Raw genomic sequence first — 22,094 nt, 5'->3', positions numbered from 1 at the left:
TGTCACTTTCCACTGCAGACTTGGAGGGCCGACAGGCGGATGTGGTGGATTGAGACGCAGCCCACGCAAAACCCCCAGCAATTTCTAGCTTAAAATGATGGATGTTGATGGGGATTGGTGTATTATGTTAATTAGATTGACGCACGGTTGCATCAGTAGACTCAAGGATTTGAGTCTAAATCAATTTTTTTTTTAAATCCAGTTGTCTGCTTTGATGAAAACCACTGATTTGGAAACAAGGGTAGTGATCCAGACAACAGATAGGTAGACACAGAGAGACAACAGTCATAATGGTATATCTGTTTACTACCATCATGGGACTTCTGTCAGATGTCCACTTTACCAGATGTTTATGTTTTTCTGCCCATTTGCTCCTGAAGCATTAGATTCCACTTCGTTTGAGCCTTTTTTTACTCCCACAACAATGACCTTTAACACTTTCTGAAATGTCAGGAAAAACCTTTAACCACATAATGACAGCCATTAGCTGACTTGTGGGAGGCCGAGTGGTGTGTGTGTGTGTGTGTGTGACAGTCACTCAGAGACCCTCAGTTACTCTTCATCAGAACAAGCTCAATGACACCTTTCCTGTATGATTTGGTCAACAAGATCAGCAGCTTCATAGAATCAGGCAGAACTTCCTTTAAATTGGATGACATGAATTCCAGGTATTTCTGTGTTATGCTATTATTGAAGACTGGAACTGGGCATTGGGCCAGATCAAAAAGACGTAAAGAAACATTTGTCTGATATAGATATTGATCTAACCTTTGAGAGAGAGTGAGTGTACAAGCAGAAACATGTTTTAAGGTAATAATACATTATGATATTTTCTATTCTCAATATAAAACCAAAACAGGCAAATATGCAGTCCGTCTGCAGACATACTCTTCACTAATCTCATTGGAGGTCTAAAATGGAGACGTTCAGTCTCCTACAGTACTTCCCTGAGGAACAAACATTATGGAGACAGCCAATGATGAGGCAGGCTTGTGGGACACATAAGACCCAGGGTGTCCATCTACTCTCCACCCATGGAAAGCTCTGTCCCTCTCACAGCTGGCTGGCCAAGGTGGAGCCGATGATGTCCTCTAACGTCATACACCCGAGGGGAGAGAGAAAAGACGCCATAAGATACAATACAATATGTACTATTGAATTCTGTGGAAGACATTTTACTGCAAACTTTGTTTGCCCATGGAGATAACAACAGTTAGCCAGCCCCCACAGACAGAGGAAATTATGCCTTTATCTGGGCAGAATATGGTAATTAATGGGAAAATCCAATCAAAAACTTTGGGGTATTTTTTTCATTAGTCCACTGTTAATACAGTCCCAAAATATTTTGCATGTCCGCAATCACGTTTTCAAGATATATGACTTTCAAGAAGCAAAGAGTCACCGGCCACGTCATCACGATGATGCAAAATTGTTTTGAGTGAAGTTTCTCTTTAAAGAGATTCTCCTTTACATTTGTATACTTTTTAGCCAGTAGTTCTGAAAGTAGTATCCCTCACAATGTGGTCCCCGAAAATTGCGTACAACGTCCTATATGTCCACTAGGTCATTGCTCTCACTCTCTGCTGTGTCCCTTGAGCCGTTAGGCCCACCCTGCAACCTCATTGGATAACGCTGGGCAGGCCTATTGCTAGCTGTCACTCAAATGTAAGGGGCTAAAGCTCCTTGGCTAGAACTCAAATGGCTAGCGGGTTAGCCCACGTGGGGGGGAATGTAGGGAAAATGCCGCTGCACAGCTTCAAGAAAACAGGTGCATTCAAACTAGGGATTTTGTGGCTAATTGAGGCCAGACAGTTATTCTGCTCATAGATCATTTTCAATGGTAAACTTCACATTGGCACATCCAGCCCAAAGCAGTATGTTTATAAAATACAGTCTTAGTCACCAAAGTACTAGAGCAAGTGACAATGAGCAGTTGAAACAATGACAAAGCGTGCTCCCCGCCACTGCTTCGGTATAAAGCAGGGGGATGGGGCTAGAGAAATGCAACCACTGTCAAATTCAAAGACAGCTATGGATGCAAGGACTGGATTATAATTTTAACCATGTTTATTATGCTATACAATGTTTGTTTACATTTACTTTGTTTACAAACATTAGAGTAAAACAAGTTTAAATTGGGTTCTGATATGGTACGGCAGTTGAACTAAGCTCATGAGGCATTTATAAGTAATAATCTTTGAGAATCAATGGGTACATATAATTTATTTATAAGTCCAAAAATGGATGTACTAACTGCTTATTGCCCCTTTAGGCGGTCTGTAATCAGACTGATTCATCACACAGAAAACAGTTTGAAGCATGTTTAAAAGTTAAAGCTCTCAATGGTTGAGATGGGGACTCACATAGGTCATGCAGAATAGTACATACTGCACAGAGATGAGTCCCTCTGTAAGAACAGAGCAATAAAACACTGTAATTGCAAGGTTTATGCATCTTTCTACTCTTTCCTGTAGTTGATACAAGGCAGTTGGCTTATACTCAAACCTGAAGGGCCGGTTTCCATGACACATCATTTAGCCTAGTCTTGGCCTAAAAAGCACTTTCAATTAAGATTCTCCTGAAGAGTGTGCTGTAAAAAGCAGCCACACTAATCTCCTGCTCACCTGAGTTCCCTCTCCCATGGTGAGGTTCTTGAGGTGGTAGACACTGACCTGTCCGTCACTGTCCCCCACCAGGTTGCAGTCTGTCTCAGTAGCAAACAGCAGGGAGGTCAGCTTCACCCCAGGACTGGCAAGGCTCACGATGGTGGGGTCCAGGCTGGGGAGAGAGGCAAGGCTCACGATGGTCGGGTCCAGGCTGGGGAGAGAGACAAGGCTCACGATGGTGGGGTCCAGGCTGGGGAGAGAGATAAGGGCATGGTGGCGATGATTATTCATACAGTAGGCCATGATGCTCAAAGTAACGTGTTGATCAATAATGTCTTTGGAATTTCGTTTTAAGATACGGAACTAGAGAGGGAGAGAAAGAGACAGAGTGAAATCAATTGTTCCCTCAATTTCTTAAGAGATTGAAAGTAACAGAAAAGGATAGAGATAAAGAAAGAGAGACGACTCGCCTGCTGGCTCCCAGGACGGCCCCAAGCACAGTGGCCCACTTGGGGGAACACATGATGTCATAGACTGTCCTCTGGGTGCGTGTGAAGCACAGCACAGGAGGGAACAGATCCTGCCGCCACAGCTGGATTGTCTAATCAGAGGAGCAGCTCAGGAAGATGTCCGAGCAGAGCAGAGACCCATGTGATGCGGGACAGAGGGCCCTGGGAGCAAGGAGAAGGTTAGAGTTGTGGTTGAGGCTAGGATTGAACCGGGATGTGGACACAAAGGGTTATGGTTGTGGTTGGGTCTAGGGTTAAACTGGGATGAGGACATGAAGCTAGGGTTCGGGTTAGAGTTGTGGTTGAGGCTGTATTTTGGGTTGAACTGGGATGTGGACATGAAGTTAGGGCTAGGGTAAGGGTTGAGGCTAGGGTTAGGGTTGAACCGGGATGGGGACATTAAGTTAGGGTGTGGGTTGTGGTTGAGGTTATGGTTTGGGTTGAATGGGGATGTGGACATGAAGCTAGGGTTAGGGTTGTGGTTCAATTAGGGTTAGGGTTGAACTAGGGCTGTGAAGGTCTCGAAATTTCGTCGGCCGGTGATTGTCAAGCAAATAAATGTCAGTCTCATAGTAATTGACCATTAATTAACATCAACACATTTAGCATCTCCTGGCTTCCACACATAGCCTACACGCCATTTTAAAATGTATAATAAATCTGTGTAATATAGCCTACACAATAAATCCATTATTTATTTTAGACAGGTTGAAAGAAGTATGATATAAAGAAAATGTAGTCTATTTCAGAAGAACAGAATAGCATACTCTGAGTTGTCCTTATGTTGGGTCCTGATGTGGCTATGCAGAATGGATGTGGGCTATACTAGGTAATTTAGCAGACAAGATTTGCTTATAATTCAAAGAAACAGGTACTCTTATATTTTAGAGTTATTAATGTAACTTTAGTTCTTTGATTTGGTATACAATGTAAGGCTGCATGATGAGACTAACGATGATTTGAAAAAAGTTGCTCTGCTTAGTTTTTTGCGCAGGCTGTATTTGACAAGCACTTGATAACGCCTCGAAATTCACGGCGGCATCCCCTTTGTGGCCGTAATGCACCCCCAAAAAATCCATGCCTTTTGCGGCCCGGGGTGCTGCGTTGTGCCCTTCTCCCGGAGTGTGCTGCGCAATACAAAGCGTCTCTCACTCACACGGCTCTCCTTCACGTGATCGGGTCTTTCTCACAGGCTACAAGTTAAGACAGACACATCGGGTATGGAAAGCAAAAAGGTTCAAATCGTCTTAACTGGAACACGTCTTAACACTTGTAATTATCATTTTTCACTTGCTTTTTTTCACGTGTCAAATGTTATTTTTGGTACACATGATTTTTTTCACCTGTCCAGTGTGTTTACAGGTGATTTGAACACATGTTATGATCATTTTTCAAGTGTCAAAAGTCATTTTTACATATGTTCATTACACCTGTCCAGTGTGCATTTACAGGTGATTAGAACGCTTGTTATGTTCTTTACACCTCTCCAGTATGCATTTACAGGTGATTAGAACGCTTGTCATGATCATTTTTACACGTGTTCATTACACCTGTCCAGTGTGCATTTACAGGTGATGTTAACACTCTAACCCAAAGACTCTGTCTAGAGTATCGCTCCACAGACTTGGTGGGCCCACCCCCGAGGATGGGGCCCAACACCCACTACATCCAGCCAGCTCCATTCCCCAGGGATATGTGAAGGGGGAGAGGAGGGGACACTGAGATGATTTCCACTGTTTCTGTTGCCTATGCATCCAGCCAAATAGTCTACAGTAGTTGCTTTGTGTTTTCCAATATCAGGAAATGTTGTTCCAAAACCATACAGCAGAGGTATTTATTTGCTTGTATCTACAAATGTTGGCACACACTGGGGATAAATACACTTCTTACAAGGAAACAGTTATAGTCTGAGGCACCTGTGGTTGATTATGGGATATGGAGTTAAAACACACTTTCTTCCGGAAATGCATGTGTCTATTTCAAAAGTGGTTTGAGATTTGATTATCATAGCTGTTTTTGATTCAATATTGAAGGAAACAAGTAACTTGTTAGTTGTTGTACAAATAGCTTTCATTTATTTTTTATTCAAATAGATATAAGACTAGGGACTATTTCATACTTGCTGATAACTATTTCACTTAGTGTGTAAAACAAAAAATGTGTTCAGAGCTAAACATGTGTTGCCAGAATGAATAATATGTGAATACTTATCCAAATAGAGAAAAAAAATGCTCGAAGGAACATTAGCTGTCACGCCCTGATCTGTTTCACCCGTCCTTGTGCTTGTCTCCACCCCCCTCCAGGTGTCGCCCATCTTCCCCATTATCCCCTGGGTACTTATACCTGTGTTTTCTGTCCGTCTGTTTCCAGTTCGTCTTGTTTTTTCAAGCCTACCAGTGGTTTGTCTCAGCTCCTGTTTCCCCTAGTCTCTCTTTTTCCTTGTCCTCCTGGTTTTTGACCTTTGCCTGACCCTGTACCTGCCCGACCACTGCCTGTCTCTGACCCTGCCTGCAGGCCTGTACCTTGGGCTCTGCTCTGGATTATCAATCCCTCCCTGCCTTGACCTGTCGTTTGCCTGCCCCTGTAGTTATAATAAACATTGTTACTTCACACAGTCTGCACTTGGGTCTTACCTTGATAGCTAATTTTACGAACTGGCCATGACTGACCCAGCAGACTTGGACCAGCTCTGCAATGGCATCTCCTCCCAAGGAGCCCTCATTGGTAGACACGAGGAGATGCTTTGTGGTCTGATGGAAGGGTTCCAGGACGTGGCTGAACGTCACGACCTAGCATTGGACACATTGCGGGAGCACTTCCGTGCGTTGCCTACTAGGCAGCATACCACGACGGTAACCTCCCAGCCCCTCAGTAACCCGGCTGGTAGCAGTGCCGTTACCCCGGTTTCCCCGGAACCCCACCTACCTCCCCCGAAGCGCTATGATGGAGATTCCAGAACCTACCGGGCCTTTCTCTCCCAGTGCTCCCTCGTTTTTGAGCTGCAGCCCTCGAACCGCTCAAAGATAGCGTACATTATTATGCTGATGTCCGGGAGGGCAGTCACCTGGGCCACGGCGGTGTGGGAGTAACAATCCGCCGTCTGCCTCAGTCTGGAGGTATTCGTGGTGGAGGGAAGGGTTTTTGAAGCTCCGGTGTCCTGGAGAGAGGCTGTCCGGAAGTTACTCCAGCTTCGGCAGGACACCCTCCGTGTGGCAGACTATGCGGTGGTATTCCACACGCTGGCAGCGGAGGGCACCTAGAATCCGGAAGCGCTGTTCGACACGTTCCTGCACAGATTATTGGCGGGGGTAAAGGACGACCTTGCAGCCCGGGAACTACCAACGGATCTCGACTCACTCATCGCCTTAACCATTCGGATCGATGGACGGTTACGGGAATGTAGGAGAAAGAAGAGGTCTGATTGAGGTCCCAATCGCTCTCAAGGATCCCACCTTGCATCTGATGAACTCCGGAAGTCCCCGAGAGGATTCGAGCTTACCCGAGTTCCTCCAAGAGCCTCCGAAGATTGCCGAGTTTCCTCTTCCTGAGTCGATGCAGCTCGGGCAGGGCTAGGCTTAACACCCAGAGTTGTCTGTATTGCGGTACTGTCGGTCATTATGTGTCTACCTGTCCCTTCAAGAGACCCAGCTCATTCGTTGGAGTGAGTACTCTAGTGGGTCTTAAAGCTGATTGTTCTTCTCCACTTACTCGCCCCCCCTCTCCATGCCACCCTGCTGTGGTGCCACCAGTCCAAGTTTCTCCAAGTACTCATCAACTCAGGGGCCGATGTGAGTCTCATGGACATTACCCTGGCGTGCGAGCTGGGCATCCCCACTCAACCCCTCTCCCTTCCCATGGGTGTTAGAGCGCTGGACGGGTGCTCTATAGGCCAGGTCACCCACCAGACCACCCTCGTCAACCTACGAGTGTCGAAACCACATGGAGACGATCCAATTCCTGCTGGTTGAGTCTCCGCAGGTTCCTGTGGTATTGGGGTTCTATTGGCTCCAGCAACACTATCCCTCCGTTGACTGGGCTACTGGTGCCACCGTGAGCTGGATCCCGTCCTGCCACACTCATTGCCTGAAGTCAGCTCTGCCTACCCCGGGACATTTTCCTTGGGGCTTGGAAATTGCCCCGGACCCTCTCCGCAGAGTACCAGGACCTCCGGGAGGGGTTCAGTAAGGCCCAGGCCACTTCGCTTCTGCAGCACCGACCGGTATCCAAGAAGGTCAAGCCTGAGGCGCTTCCCCAGAAGCTGAGACCCTCCGCCGCTCCAAAATCATTAGCCCCTCTGCTGTTCGTCCTCTGTTGCCCCATACCCTCTGTATTTTTCCTACCTTTTCTGTGTCTAGAGTTAAAACCATGTCTGACTGCACCTTGTCTCTTGTTTCCAGGCCCACTCCTCTCCCTCGTCTCATCTATGGCTGACCGGCGTACATGGTGAGACACCACCTGAAGGTTCAACCTAGGGGCAGGGGATACCAGTACCTGGTTGACAGAGGGTTATGGCCCGGAGTAGAGGTGCTGGGTCTCCGCTAGGGACATCCTGGACCCAGGCCTTATCTGAGTTCTAGCGCCGGGACCCCGCTCAACCAGGTATGCACCCAGTTAGGACGCCAGGTGGTGGTGGTGGTGGTGGGGGGGGGGGGGGGGTACTGATTCCTGATAATTACCTATTGTCTGCACATTGTCCTAGCCACCAGCCCTTATACCACACGAATACATAATATACACTGTGTACAAAACATTAAGGACACCTTCCTCATATTGTTTTGCTGTATGAGCAACAGCTAATGGTCTTTATAATAAACTGAACTATAATGTACACCTTTATAACCACTTATTTCCATATTTGTGTTTACCTGTTTTAATCAAATATTTGCCTTGCATTTGCAGAATACACATCGAACACTTAATTCTATAGGTTAGATGCATAATAACAAACAAATTACATTTCCCCGTTATCAATGGGTAATTATGAATTGAAATTATGCAGAAATCACTCACGCCATTTCCTGTTGCAAAAATAATACTTAAGTATTAAATAAAAATAAGAACATGTCACTCTCATCTTGAAGAAAAACCTTGCCTGAGTCTGAGCAAGCTTGGGGCTGTTGTCCGGTCTTCCCCAGCTCCAGCTGTTCTTCCACTTCCTGCAGGCCACCCTTGAGTTTTTTTGCAGCTCTTCATGGGGTAATGTACATTGTGTATGATGGGGAAGAACAGGCGTAGGATGTCAAACAAGTCCACTTCTTCCGTGGGCAGGTCAGTTGGATAGAATTGATCAGATATCCAGTCATAGCCGCTGTGGAAAGACAGCCACTTGACGCCCTCTTACAGAGAACCACGCCTGAGTTCATGAGCAATTCAGCTAAGTAGAACGGCTAAATCCCCTCCTCGTCCTTCTTGAGTTAGGGTGAGGGTTTCCCTCCCCTCTTCTGGCTCGATGAATGCGTCTCTCCCTACAAAGGAAAATTATAAATGAAGCCACCATTCAGTCAGTGTAAAACACAGTGTTTTTGAGGTACAAAACATTTGATATGTTTTTTGAACACTTCGCTTGCAGTCAATATCTTAATTACAATCATGTGTCGCATGGCTGAGACACAACTCCAAACGATCTCCCAGTCAGATTTGTGTTGTATTAAATATACCTACTTCCTGCCTGGTACCCTGGCCTCACTCAAACCGTGACTGGTCAACTGGAGTGGAATAATAATCCACACACCAGCTATCGTGAAGCCCTCGAAACCCAATCGTGTCCTTTTAGAAAAGATGGAGGAGCAGATCTGCCTCACATTTTTAAATCCCTGCCTAGCTCCCAGTTTGTCAACTGTCTTTCTCCAAGCGGACAACAGGTCTCTGGACTGGTAACACTCAACAGCCACAAACTGAACACTCCCATAACACGGACAGGCCGCTATCAGAACTCTCCGATCCCATACATCACTAAACTGATCAAAGCACACACCATTTACCACAGGGGTTTAAGAAATGCAGGTAGCCTAGCAGTTAGAGCATTGGGCAAGTAACAGAAAGGTCACAGGTTGAAATCCCTGCACCGACAAGGTGAAAATCTGTGTATGTGCCCTTGAGCAAATCTCCTGTAGGTAGCTCTGGATAAGAGCGTCTGCTAAATGACAAAATGTAAGGTAAATGTCTACCCAAGTAATCCTGTATTTTCCAAACCTTGTCTTTGTGATATTGTTGTTTTGTATATATTGCTTATTTTAAACTGTATTATATTGAAGAGTTTCTCATTTCAATTTGCATACATTTTTGCCAGTAGTTCTGAAGTACCACCCAGGAGCCTAAATGTGTCCCTGAAAAATGCGCACTGACATATCTGTTCAGATATATGCAGGAAGTCATTGCTCTATCTCTCCGCTGTGTGTGCATCTTGCTAACTGTTGCTCAAATGGCGTGGGGCTGAAGCTCATTGGATGAAACGCGAATTGCTGGGGGCTGGCCCACAATGTCAAAATGTATTAAAAATTGCACAGCTTTCAGAAGGTAGTCCCTTTTAAACTAGGGAATTCATGGCTGACAGCTAAAACAATCATTATCCTCATCGATGATACATGTATGGACTACACTTTGACACATCCAGCCTAAATCCAGAGGTTTAATAAGTACTTACATAGTCACCAAAGTCCAATTAAATTTGTTTACAAGTTTTGTGCTAGTGTACTATTATCTATGATTGTAAATTGGTTTCTGATTAAGTTTATGACAGCAAACTTGACAATAAAACGTACTACTACTTGTAGTAGGATAGGATGGCGCCGGAGAGAATGGCTGCCGTTTTACAGTCTCCTAACCAATTGTGCTCGTGTGGTTTTTTTTGCGTTATTTGTAACTTATTTTGTACATAATGTTACATTTTTATGGTGAAAAATATCTTCCCCAAACGTGAAACTCACGTGCTGCTTATACAGTATATGCCAGTTAGGCTCTACACCCCTTGTATTGTAAAGTGGATTAATGTGCTTAATTTTAAATAGTTATTTGACCACTTTAGTTGTGATACAAACCTTATTAGAACATATAGACCTATGGGCTTGGCTACATGAGGTGTGTGACTATGATTCGGTCAAGTCGCAAAAAAAGGCATTGTTTCCTATGCTGGGCATCATTCACAAGTGAAAATATTTAGGTCACAAGTGATATGCTAATATTGTCACTCAGACTATTCTTGATTTAATATTTTATTTACATACACAAAATAATATATATGTGACATTTGTTAGGATTTAGAATGGACCATTATGATGCACCTCTATGGGAACAGGGACAGTGGGGAAAAAGACATGTAATCTATGCACTTCAATAGCGAATGGAGAACGCTTTTCCCCGTGATTTATTTTCATGCCAGCCAGGTAGGCTATATTTCTGCTGAAAATATAAGCAATGTGCTTCATATTAGGAAAGTTAACAAATAAATATAGTAGGCCTAGCCTATAGAAAGCTCATGGGATCTGTGTCTTTTTATTAGCGTCCATCACTGTTTTCTTCAGCAATTGCATAGCCTATAGAAATGTTGCGCAACATGAGCTCATAGGCTCTCATGAAGTGTTTGATTAGATTTGACTACATTTGCATTGTTGTCAGAGTGATTAGAGGGACAATAGAGTACTGAGTACCAGGCAGTTAGCAAGTTTAATAGGCTACTAATGACCAGCAGCAGCATCAGAGCTTGAAGCCTAATTACCGTGACTAAACGGTCATGTGGAATTTGACTGCCTTCATATTACCGCCGGTGTGGCGGTAATATGGTCACTGCAACAGCCCTAGGTTGAACTGATCCTAACCTTGTGTGCTCTCTAGGTCTCAAGGAACTGCTCGTTGTAAGAACAGGAACACTTGTGTATGTGGCCCTCCACTGTACCAGCCAGGTAGATGTTGGAGTCCTAAAGACACAGAACCAATAAATAAACTATTAACAAAAAGTATTAACACAGAAGTTAAAGTTGGAAGTTTACATCCACTTAGGTTGGAGTCATTAAAACTCGTTTTTCAACCACTCCACACATTTCTTGTTAACAAACTATAATTTTGGCAAGTCAGATAGGACATCTACTTTGTGCATGACACAAGTAATTTTTCCAACAATTGTTTACAGACAGATTATTTCACTTATCATTCACAATTCCAGTGGGTCAGAAGTTTACTGCCTTTAAACAGCTTGGAAATTTCAGAAAATGATGTCATGGCTTTAGAAGCTTCTGATAGGCTAATTGACATAATTTGAGTCAATTGGAGGTGTACCTGTGGATGTATTTCAAGGCTTACCTTCAAACTCAGTGCCTCTTTGCTTGACATCAATGGGAAAATCAAAAGAAATCAGCCAAGACCTCAGAAAAACTAATTGTAGACCTCCACAAGTCTGATTCATCCTTAGGAGCAATTTCCAAATGCCTGAAGGTACCACGTTCATCTTGATAAACAATAATACGCAAGTATAAACACCATGGGACCACGCAGCCTTCGTACCGCTCAGGACGGATACTCATTCTGTCTCCTAGAGATGAACGTACTTTGGTGCGTAAAGTGCAAATCAATCCCAGAACAGGACCTTATGAATATGCTGGAGGAAACAGGTACAAAAGTATCTATATCCACAGTAAAACAAGTCCTATATATCAGCATAGCCTGAAAGGCCACTCAGCAAGGAAGAAGCCACTGCTCCAATACCGCCATAAAAAAGCCTGACTACGGTTTGCAACTGCACATGGAAACAAATATCGTACTTTTTGGAGAAATGTCCTCTGGTCTGATGAAACAAAAATATAACTTTTTGGCCATAATAACCATCATTATGTTTGGAGGAAAAAGGGGGAGGCTTGCAAGCCGAAAAACATCATCCCAACCGTAAAGCACAGGAGTGGCAGCATCATATTGTGGGGGTCCTTTGCTGCAGGATGGACTGGTGCACTTCACAAAATTGATGGCATCATGAGGAAAGAAAATGATGTGGATATATTGAAGCAAAATCTCAAGACATTAGTCAGGAAGTTAAAGCTTGGTCGCAAATGGGTCTTCCAAATGGACAATGACCCCAAGCATACTTCCAAAGTTGTGGCAAAATGGTTAAGGACAACAGTCAAGGTATTGGAGTGGCTATCACAAAGCCCTAACCTCAATCCTATAGAAAATTTGTGGGCAGAACTGAAAAAGCGTGTACGAGCAAGGAGGCCTACGAACCTGACTCAGTTACACCAGCTCTGTCAGGAGGAATGGGCCAAAATTCACCCAACTTATTGTGGGAAGCTTGTGGAAGACTACCCGAAACGTTTGACCCAAGTTAAACAATTTAAAGGCAATGCTACCAAATACTAATTGAGTGTATGTAAACTTCTGACCCACTGGGAATGTGATGAAAGAAATAAAAGCTGAAATAAATCATTCTCTCTACTATTATTTTGACGTTTCACATTCTTAATATAAAGTGGTGAGCATAACTGACCTAAAACAGGGAATCTTTACTAGGATTAAATGTCAGGAATTGTGAAAAACTGAGTTTAAATGTATTCGGCTAAGGTGTATGTAAACTTGCGACTTCAACTGTATGTAATACATCTCGAATTAATGACAAAATGGGATGGACACTGTTTGTCGATGGCCTATGTTCCAAAAGGAATTTGAAGGCCTAGCTAAGTAACTAAAGCAATACATGTGTAACTATCCTTTAGGAAAACGTAAACATGAAAAAACTCTGGACGCTCACCGTGGGATGGCATGATATCACGCCTTGATATCGTGATATCATGCCTCGCTCTTCCTCTCTAGCTTGCTTATTGGCTTTCTCATTCCTTGTCCTCTTCAGCTTCATCAGGTCTGGGGAGGCACAGGTTAAAGGACATTACGGGTATGCTTATTACTGGAAGGTTATGCAGGGAAATGTCTTCAAGAGTTGTCTGCAAAAGGGTCTACAAAAATAGGACGAATAGTCTCCAGTGAGTGGATATTTGGAGGGGGCACACTTTTTTGAAAACACTAAGATAAAGCTTTCCCATAACTTTCAGATATTAAAAGTAAATCTGTACCTACACAGTCAAGGCATTTCCACAGGAACCATTTGCTGATCCTGCCATCTGCAGACACATTCTCTCCCTTATCCTCCACTGACGGACCCCTCTCATGGTCTATCCACCTCACCTGCCAAACTGGGCTATAGTGTTTGTGGGCACAGTCACTACACAGGGATAAACACACACACAAATAAGTGCACGTCAACTAAGAACCAGCCTAGTTAAATAAAGGTTCAATTGAAAAATTGAATATTGAATTAAAATAAATAGTTTGAGGTTCTTTACAAATGTAGTGAACCTCCCGTGCGGGGTTGGCGTTTTTCTAGGTGCAGTCACTACGCAAGTTTCCTGTAGCAGTCAGAGATGCCAGTTCTACCAGCTTTGTTACGTCTGTGTAAGATAAGATCAGTATATATTTCAGTGTCTACTGGAAATGGGGATGATTAAAAATAGATACAGTAACTCTGTCATCCCAGCTTAGGTAACCAGCCATAACAACAGACATAGAGATGGATGATGAGAAACGGCAGGGAACAAATGTACAGGAGATACTGTAATAATTCATAATTCATTGTGTTTCAAAGATAAACTCAACTGAGTAATCATAAAGATATAGCCTATGGATGAAGCAGAAATGTTGGTGGACGTGGGCTATGCTTTGTCAATCATTTAGTCTGTCTGTCTTTGAGTGCCACCTGCTGTATATGAGAAATAAGACATGTAGATTTTGTCTCGATTTCTCTGAGGACACACAGACCTGCTGTCTTCTCTCTGGTCTCGACGTTGTAGGTGGCTAGTCTGCCGTCATGCATCCCCACAGCTAGCTGACTGGCGTTGCTAGCAGAGAAGTCCAAAGCAGTCACTCCACTCTCACAGGTAAAGATCCTCTCAGGCCACTGTAGATCCAAGACACAAGACTTATTAGCTTAGTCACTAGAAAACTATTCTCTAACCTGGCACAGGTACAGTAGTCTGGTTTCAGATCGGTTTGTGAGGTCTTGCCAAATGTTTTGTCATTGTAAAGACCATAGGGGTTGGCTATACGGCACACACAGATCTGGGACCAGGTTACAGGCACAGCACTATTGTGGAAGCTAATGATATTAACTGAGATGCCAAAAAACAGGAATGTGAGAGGTGTCAGTGACATCCCGTGGGTTTCTTCAGAGACCAGCAGTAGACCAGGCCTGATTACTGGTCTTTGAAATCAAACTGTCCATACCCCACTGCCAGAAGGTCCTGGAGACAGAAAGAGATACATTTTAACGAAGTTAAGGTTATTTTACAATTTGAACACACATATCAAAAGACAACACACTAAATAAATAAATTCATTACCATCATTGTCGTCTTCTAGAGCAGGGTTTCCCAAACTTGGTCTTGGGGCCCCCCCTGGGTGCACGTTTTGGTTTTTGCCCTAGCTGTCACGTTCTTCAAAAGGACGGGACCAAAGCGCAGCGTGCGTAAAGTTCCACATATTTTATTTCAAAGTGAAACATAACAAAGCAAAAAAGACCAAAATGAACGTGCCGTTCGTAGCACACATAGCACTAAACAAAACAATATCCCACAAAACACTGTTTGGGAAAAGGCTACCTAAATATGATCCCCAATTAGAGGCATCGATTACCAGATGCCTTTAATTGGGAACCATACAACTCATCAACATAGAAATACAATGACTACAACACCCCCCTAGTCACGCTCTGACCTAAACACCATAGAGAACCAAGGGCTCTCTATGGTCAGGGCGTGACAGTACCCCCCCAAAGGTGCGGACTCCGGCCGCATAACCTGAAAACAAATGGCGAGGGTAGGGGGGGTGCCTAGTGTCGGTGGCTGCTCCGGTGCGGGTCGTAGCCCCCGCCCAGACCCCGGATCCGGCCATGGCTGAACACCGTGCCTGTACTGGGCACCGGCGCAGAGAAAGGCTCCGGCCATGGAGCTGGGTTGGCCGCCGTGCCTGGACACCGGCGCAGAGCGCTCCGACCATGGAGCGGGACTGGACGCTGTGCCTGGACTCTCCGGACCGCTGACCGTCGCGGGAAGCTCCGAACCGCGAACAGTTGCTGGAGGTTCCGGGCTGTAGAGGCGCACTGGAGGCCTAGTTGCGTGGAGTCGGCACAGGACGTACCAGGCTGGGGAGGCGCACTGGAGGCCTGGTGCGTGGAGCCGGCACAGGTGGCACCGGACTGGTGACACGCACTTCAGGGCGAGTGCGGGGAGCAGGCACAGGACGTACCAGACTGGGGAGGCGCACTGGAGGCCTGATGCGTGGAGCCGGCACAGGTGGCACCGGACTGGTGACACGCACTTCAGGGCGAGTGCGGGGAGCAGGCACAGGACGTACCGGACTGGGGAGGCGCACTGGAGGCCTGGTGCGTGGAGCTGGCACAGGACGTACCGGACTGGGGAGGCGCACTGGAGGCCTGGTGTGTGGATCCGGCACAGGTGTCACCGGACTGGTGACACGCACTTCCGGGAGGATGCGGGGAGCTGGCCCATGATGCACCAGGTCAAATGTTGTGCAGAACACACCTGACCAACATCTCTATCTCCCAACTTCTCCATTGCCTCCCTAACGGTCTCTGGCTCCTCAGGATGAGTGTGGGGATCTGGCACAGGACGTACCGGACTGGGAAGGTGCACTGGAGGCCCGGTGCATGGAGCCGGCACAGGTTTCACCGGACTGATGACACACTCCTCCAAACGCCTGCGTTGCCGCATACTCCTAGCTAACCCCTCTCTCCGGTATCCTTCCTCACACTGTATCATCGACTCCCAGGCGGGCTCTGGCACTCCCCGCTGCTCAGTTGACCACCCCTCGTGCCCCCCACCCCCCAAAAATCTTGGGGTTTCTGTGGCCGCGGTCCCCGGCGTCGTCGCTGTCCGTCCTGCGTCCTCTGCAACTCCCGCCAAGGAAGGGTCTCGTGTCCTCCCATGATCTCCTCCCATGTCCAAAACTCCTTTACCTCATGAACACGCTGCTTGGTCCTTGTGTGGTGGGATATGCTGTCACGTTCTTCAAAAGGACAGGACCAAAGCGCAGCGTGCGTATAGTTCCACATATTTTATTTCAAAGTGAAACTTAACAAAACAACAAAGACCAAAATGAACGTGCTGTTCATAGCACACAATGCACTAAACAAAACAATTACCCACAAAACACAGGTGGGAAAAAGGCTACCTAAATATGATCCCCAATTAGAGGCAACGATTACCAGCTGCCTCTAATTGGGAACCATACAACTCACCAACATAGAAATACATTGACTAGAACACCCCCCTAGTCACGTTCTGACCTAAACACCATAGAGAACCAAGGGCTCTCTATGGTCAGGGCGTGACACTAGCACTACACAGCTGATTCAAATAACCAACTCATCATCAAGCTTTGATTATTTGAATCAGCTGTGTAGTGTTAGGGTAAAAAACTAAACGTGCACCCAGCGGGGGCGCCAGGACCGGGTTTGGGAAACCCTGTACTAGTGGACACATAAATAAATCATTGTTGGGGTGCGACTGGTACATACTGGGTTCCCCTTGTTCCAGGCCATGCCGCCGATGTTCCGTCTTGCAGTCAGCTCAAGGCTGAAGGACCAGAGGCACTCCGGGGTGGGGGTCGGAGTGCTCTCCTTATCCAGGGAACTCTTCTGCTCACCACCGTAGGAACAGAGTTGGGCACACTGTCAGGGTCTGGATAGCACCCATTGTTGTTCCTCAGTCATAAAGCATTCAATATGTAACGTTATAAATGTCTCCGACCGCAAACTGAAATTATAATCTCAGAGATGCTGGCCTTGTCTGTGTCTGGGGGCAGCCTCCACCAGGCCTGTGCTACAGAACGAGTCGTACATGTCCCAAGTGGTGGCTGTGGAGAGGACACAGTACACATTTAAAACATCAGGGGCATCATTTCTGAAAGGGGTTTGCGCACAAAAAAAGATTTATCCATTTTGAACATGATGGGAAAGTGTGCGTACTTCCACGCAAATCTTGAACCATGTGTACGCACAACTTCTAGTGGTTTATCAACTGTATTGCAAGCAAATATTGTTATTTTGGAGGAAATGGAGGTGTTTGATGCACAGGAATTATAATAATGTTTGGATAATAAAAACATTAAAACTTAGGCTTAGTGATAAAACAGACGCATTTGCCGTTGATAAGGAGATTGCATAGCAGCGGGTCGCCTAACATATTTATTTTATTATATTGCAGGACATGTCTCTCCTTTTCTGACATGACTGGTTTATTCCCGCTATGCATTTAACCATCGCTCATTAAATAGCCAACCATGCTCAAAAGTAAATAGACCGGTAGCCTCTTTACAATATTTGACAGTAGGCTATGGGTAGGCTACAGTATTGCTGTGCGATAGGAGCGCAACATCATAGCCTAATTAATCTCAGAACCTATACCAAAGCAGGAGATAGAAACACAATTATGTATTTATAAAAAAACATAAAATGCATAAAAATTGCATAGAAGTGTGGACTGTAGCATTTACTTGTAAATTGTTAGATTAGACAATCTTGCAGAATGTGCGGCCAGTTTTTGGCACTCACTATAGGCAGCGTGCATTTTTGGAAAAAAAAGTAACTGCAAAAGACTAAAATACACTCTGCCCAAACCTCAAATTTGCCATTGCGCTTTCATTTAGAAACTGTCATGGCCCAGTTCCAACATCTTCAAATCATACAGCAAATGAGGCCGTTTTTATTACCATAAAAAGTGAATGGAGGGCGTTTTCCAGGCAGGGTTGTAACGCTCGCTCACGAGCGCAGAAATATAGTATGGCTCTAATTGTTGTTTTGAAAGTATTGGAAAGTTCTTAGTAGCTAGCTAACTTTTTAGTTTGGATCCTGTCATGCTAAATGACTTAAATGGATCCTGCGACGCAGTTGGCATCAGTTGCTGGGACTGCTAGTCTCTGCTAGTCTCTGGGACTGCTAGTCTCTAGCTAACTTTTTAGTTTGGATCCTGTCATGCTAAATGACTTAAATGGATCCTGCGACGCAGTTGGCATCAGTTGCTGGGACTGCTAGTCTCTATCCAGTGATCCTGCCGACCAAGGACGGGTCAGAGGAGCTATTTGGCGTAGCAGCTAGCAGGGTTTTCTTGAGGGCTTGAATGCAGCCCGCGACACGGTTAGCCATTGTGGCTGGGACCGCGGATTGTCCCGGATTTGTGGCTGTCTAGATCCCTGCTGTCTGTTGTTGTCAATCTTCCCTGTGACCTGCCCTGTCTGGAACTGCGAGGAGAAACAGCATAACCTACGTTGAGTACTGTTGAGGACAGTTGTGTCTATCTTACACACGTGAAGGATCTTTAAGCAAACAAAAATTGTTCTACAAGTAGTTGTTACATCAACAAGAAAATAGCTTCAAGTGTTTTGTCCAAATACTGGTTGATTCAACTATTAAAAGAATGGATGACCTAACCGAGAGGTCCAAGACCTGAAGAACAGTTTGCAGTTCTCCCAAGGTCAGCTCGATGAGTTGAAACAGGAGAACGACAAGATGACAGCAATCTGTACGTCATTGAGGGAGGACATTAGTTCTGCGTGTGAATCCATGATAACAATGATGGAAAAAGGAGCCCATGTGTTTGTAGCTTTAACCCCGCAGCACACACACACACCAATTGATTAATGGACTGCTGAATGGATATTTTCTTCTCTTGCTTTGTTTGCTATTTTCAGTATTATGTCCATCTCTGAGAAGCTACCCATATTAAAAATATAAAAAAATATAAAAATTAATATGGGCTTTTTTACATACAAGTGTCTTATATCGGTTGAAAGCTTAAATTATTGTTAATCTAACTGCACTGTCCGATTTACAGTAGGCTTTTCAGCAAAAGCATGCCATGCGATTGTTTGAGGCTGGCGTCCCACATCAAAATATTTCTTCACCGGCACAGGTTTCATAAATTCACAAATAGCGATTAAATATTCACACACTTTTTGAAAATATTCCTCTGATTTGTCATCCAACATGTAGTGTTGTTTTGTTAGATAAAATCCTTTTTTATATCCCAAAAAGTCAGTTTAGTAGGCGCCATTGATTTGAGTTATCGACTCGTTCAACATGCCATGATAGGAATCCAAAAATGTACCCCTAAACTTTGCTTCAACAAGTCAAAATAAAATTCTATTTAATCCTCAGATATCCTAAAATGTAATCAAACTATAATATTTCATACGGAAAGACGTATGTTCAATAGGAAACCAATATTAGCAGGTGCGCGTTGTCTTCATGGCACTCGCACAAATTAATTTCTAAGACTGTGTCCCTGTAGTAAAACTCATTATGCTTATGTAACAGTATAACTTTAAACCATCCCCTCGCCCCGACCCGGGCGCGAACCAGGGACCCTCTGCACACATCAACAACTGACACCCACGATGCGTTGTTACCCATCGCTCCACAAAAGCCGCGGCCCTTGCAGAGCAAGGGGCAACCCTACTTAAAGTCTCAGAGCAAGTGACGTAACTGATTGAAATGCTACTAGCGCGTACCCGCTAACTAGCTAGCCATTTCACATCCGTTACACTCACCCCCCTTTCAACCTCCTCCTTTTCCGCAGCAACCAGTGATCCGGGTCAACAGCATCAATTGGGCCGCGGCCCTTGCAGAGCAAGGGGCAACCCTACTTAAAGTCACAGAGCAAGTGACGTAACTGATTGAAATGCTACTAGCGCGTACCCGCTAACTAGCTAGCCATTTCACATCCGTTACACTCACCCCCCTTTCAACCTCCTCCTTTTCCGCAGCAACCAGTGATCCGGGTCAACAGCATCAATGTAACAGTTGTACTTTAAACCATCCCCTCGCCCCGACCCGGGCGCGAACCAGGGACCCTCTGCACACATCAACAACTGACACCCACGATGCGTTGTTACCCATCGCTCCACAAAAGCCGCGGCCCTTGCAGAGCAAGGGGCAACCCTACTTAAAGTCTCAGAGCAAGTGACGTAACTGATTGAAATGCTACTAGCGCGTACCCGCTAACTAGCTAGCCATTTCACATCCGTTACACTCACTCGTTTTGGAAGAAACAAGCCTTAAACCTTGAACATTGAGTGCTGACACCCAGTGAAAGCCATAGGAATTGCATACTGGGAGCTAGATTTAATTATTTCCCTATACTTTCTATTGTAATAGCATTTCCCTCAGGCGGAAATTGAGAAAAAAGGACCCTAGCCTGAAGAAGGTGAGATTTTCCAGGAGCAGCCAGGCCCTCTGAAGCTAGAGACGATTATCTGCTCTCCATTTTTTTCTTCAGCTAGCTAAGTGCTATTTACTTTTTCCTGTATACTGCAATTTAGCTTTTAGCATTGAATGTGTCCAAGACAGCCTAACCAAAAGTAAATATATTGGTATAAGAACAACAGACATAGCAAGGAGAATTGAGGAGAAAGTACAAAGTGCATTCTGACCTGCCTTGGGCTTGGGCGCTCCATTAAACGTCTGCATGGAATGCTCCATGTACTTATCATTCCCCATTCTGTTCTTACAGAACTTCATGTACAGATTGTTCCTCTTTCTATCAGACAGGGTGAAGGAAACAAGTTGCATGCAAAGTTATCAAAACAACATTTCAAGCGTGGATCTATTTTACATTATGCGTTACTGAGGCCTGAGCCTGGAATCTACAGTGGCTTGCGAAAGTATTCACCACTAATGGCATTTTTCTTATTTTGTTGCCTTACACCCTGTAATTAAAATGTATTTTTTGGGGGGGGGGGGGGGGGGGGGGGTTGTATCATTTGATTTACACAACATGCCTACCACTTTGAAGATGCAAAATATTTTTTACTGTGAAACAAACAAGAAATAAGACAAAAAAAGGAAAACTTGAGCATGAATAACTATTCACCCCCCCCTCAAAGTCAATACTTTGTAGAGCCACCTTTTGCAGCAATTACAGCTGCAAGTCTCTTGGGGTATGTCTCTATAAGCGTGGCACATCTAGCCACTGGGATTTTAGCCCATTCTTCAAGGCAAAACTGCTCCAGCTCCTTAAAGTTGAATGGGTTCCGTGGGTGTACAGCAATCTGTAAATCATACCACAGATTATCAATTGGATTGAGGTCTGGGCTTTGACTAGGCCATTCCAAGACATTGAAATGTTTCCCCATAAAGCACTCAAGTGTTGCTCTAGTGTTGCAGTATGCTTAGGGTCAATGTCCTGCTGGAAGGTGAACCTCCGTCCCAGTCTCAAATCTCTGGAAGACTGAAACAGGTTTCCCTCAATAATTTTCCTGTATTTAGCGCCATCCATTATTCCTTCAACTCTGACCAGTTTCCCAGTCCCTGCCGATGAAAAACATCCCCACAGCATGATGCTGCCACCACCATGGCGTTGGTTGTGGCAGTTGGCGTTCTTGGGGTGATGAGAGGTGTTGGGTTTGCGCAAGACATAGCATTTTTCTTGATGGCCAAAAAGCTACATTTTAGTCTCATCTGACCAGAGTACCTTCTTCCATATGTTTGGGGAGTATCCCACATGCCTTTTGATGAACAGAAAACATGTTTGCTTATTTTCTGGCCACTCTTCCGTAAGTCCAGCTCTGTGGAGTGTATGGCTTAAAGTGGTCCTATGAACAGATACTCCAATCTCCACTGCGGAGCTTTGCAGCTCCTTCAGGGTTATCTTTGGTCTCTTTGTTGCTTCAGGGTTATCTTTGCTTCTCTGATTAATGCCATTACTGTTCCCTCTGCTAAAATGTACTGGAATGCAGCCCTAGGACAAGTGAACTGGAACAACGTTTCGTTGTTGTCTGGGTAATATTGTATATCTAATAAGGTGAAAGAAGTATCATACAAACTCATTCATAGAATCTATCCTGTAAAGACCTTTATTATACACAGATTTAAAATAGCTATTGATAACAAATGTGTATTTCGTGGTTGTGACCCAGAAACTCTTGACCATTT

The 22,094-nt window shown here is 44.8% G+C and overlaps 1 pseudogene; it reads right to left on the bottom strand.

Annotated features, from left to right (window-relative positions):
* Positions 1-1,053: 1,053 nt before the first annotated feature.
* LOC129856080 (dynein axonemal intermediate chain 4-like) lies at positions 1,054-20,681 on the bottom strand (annotated as a pseudogene).
* Positions 20,682-22,094: the final 1,413 nt, after the last annotated feature.

The sequence above is a fragment of the Salvelinus fontinalis genome, chromosome 5 (genome assembly GCF_029448725.1).
Source record: "Salvelinus fontinalis isolate EN_2023a chromosome 5, ASM2944872v1, whole genome shotgun sequence".
Taxonomy (NCBI): Eukaryota; Metazoa; Chordata; class Actinopteri; order Salmoniformes; family Salmonidae; genus Salvelinus; species Salvelinus fontinalis.
Note: the sequence above shows the minus strand (reverse complement) of the source record. Positions and strands in the feature narration are given on the sequence as shown.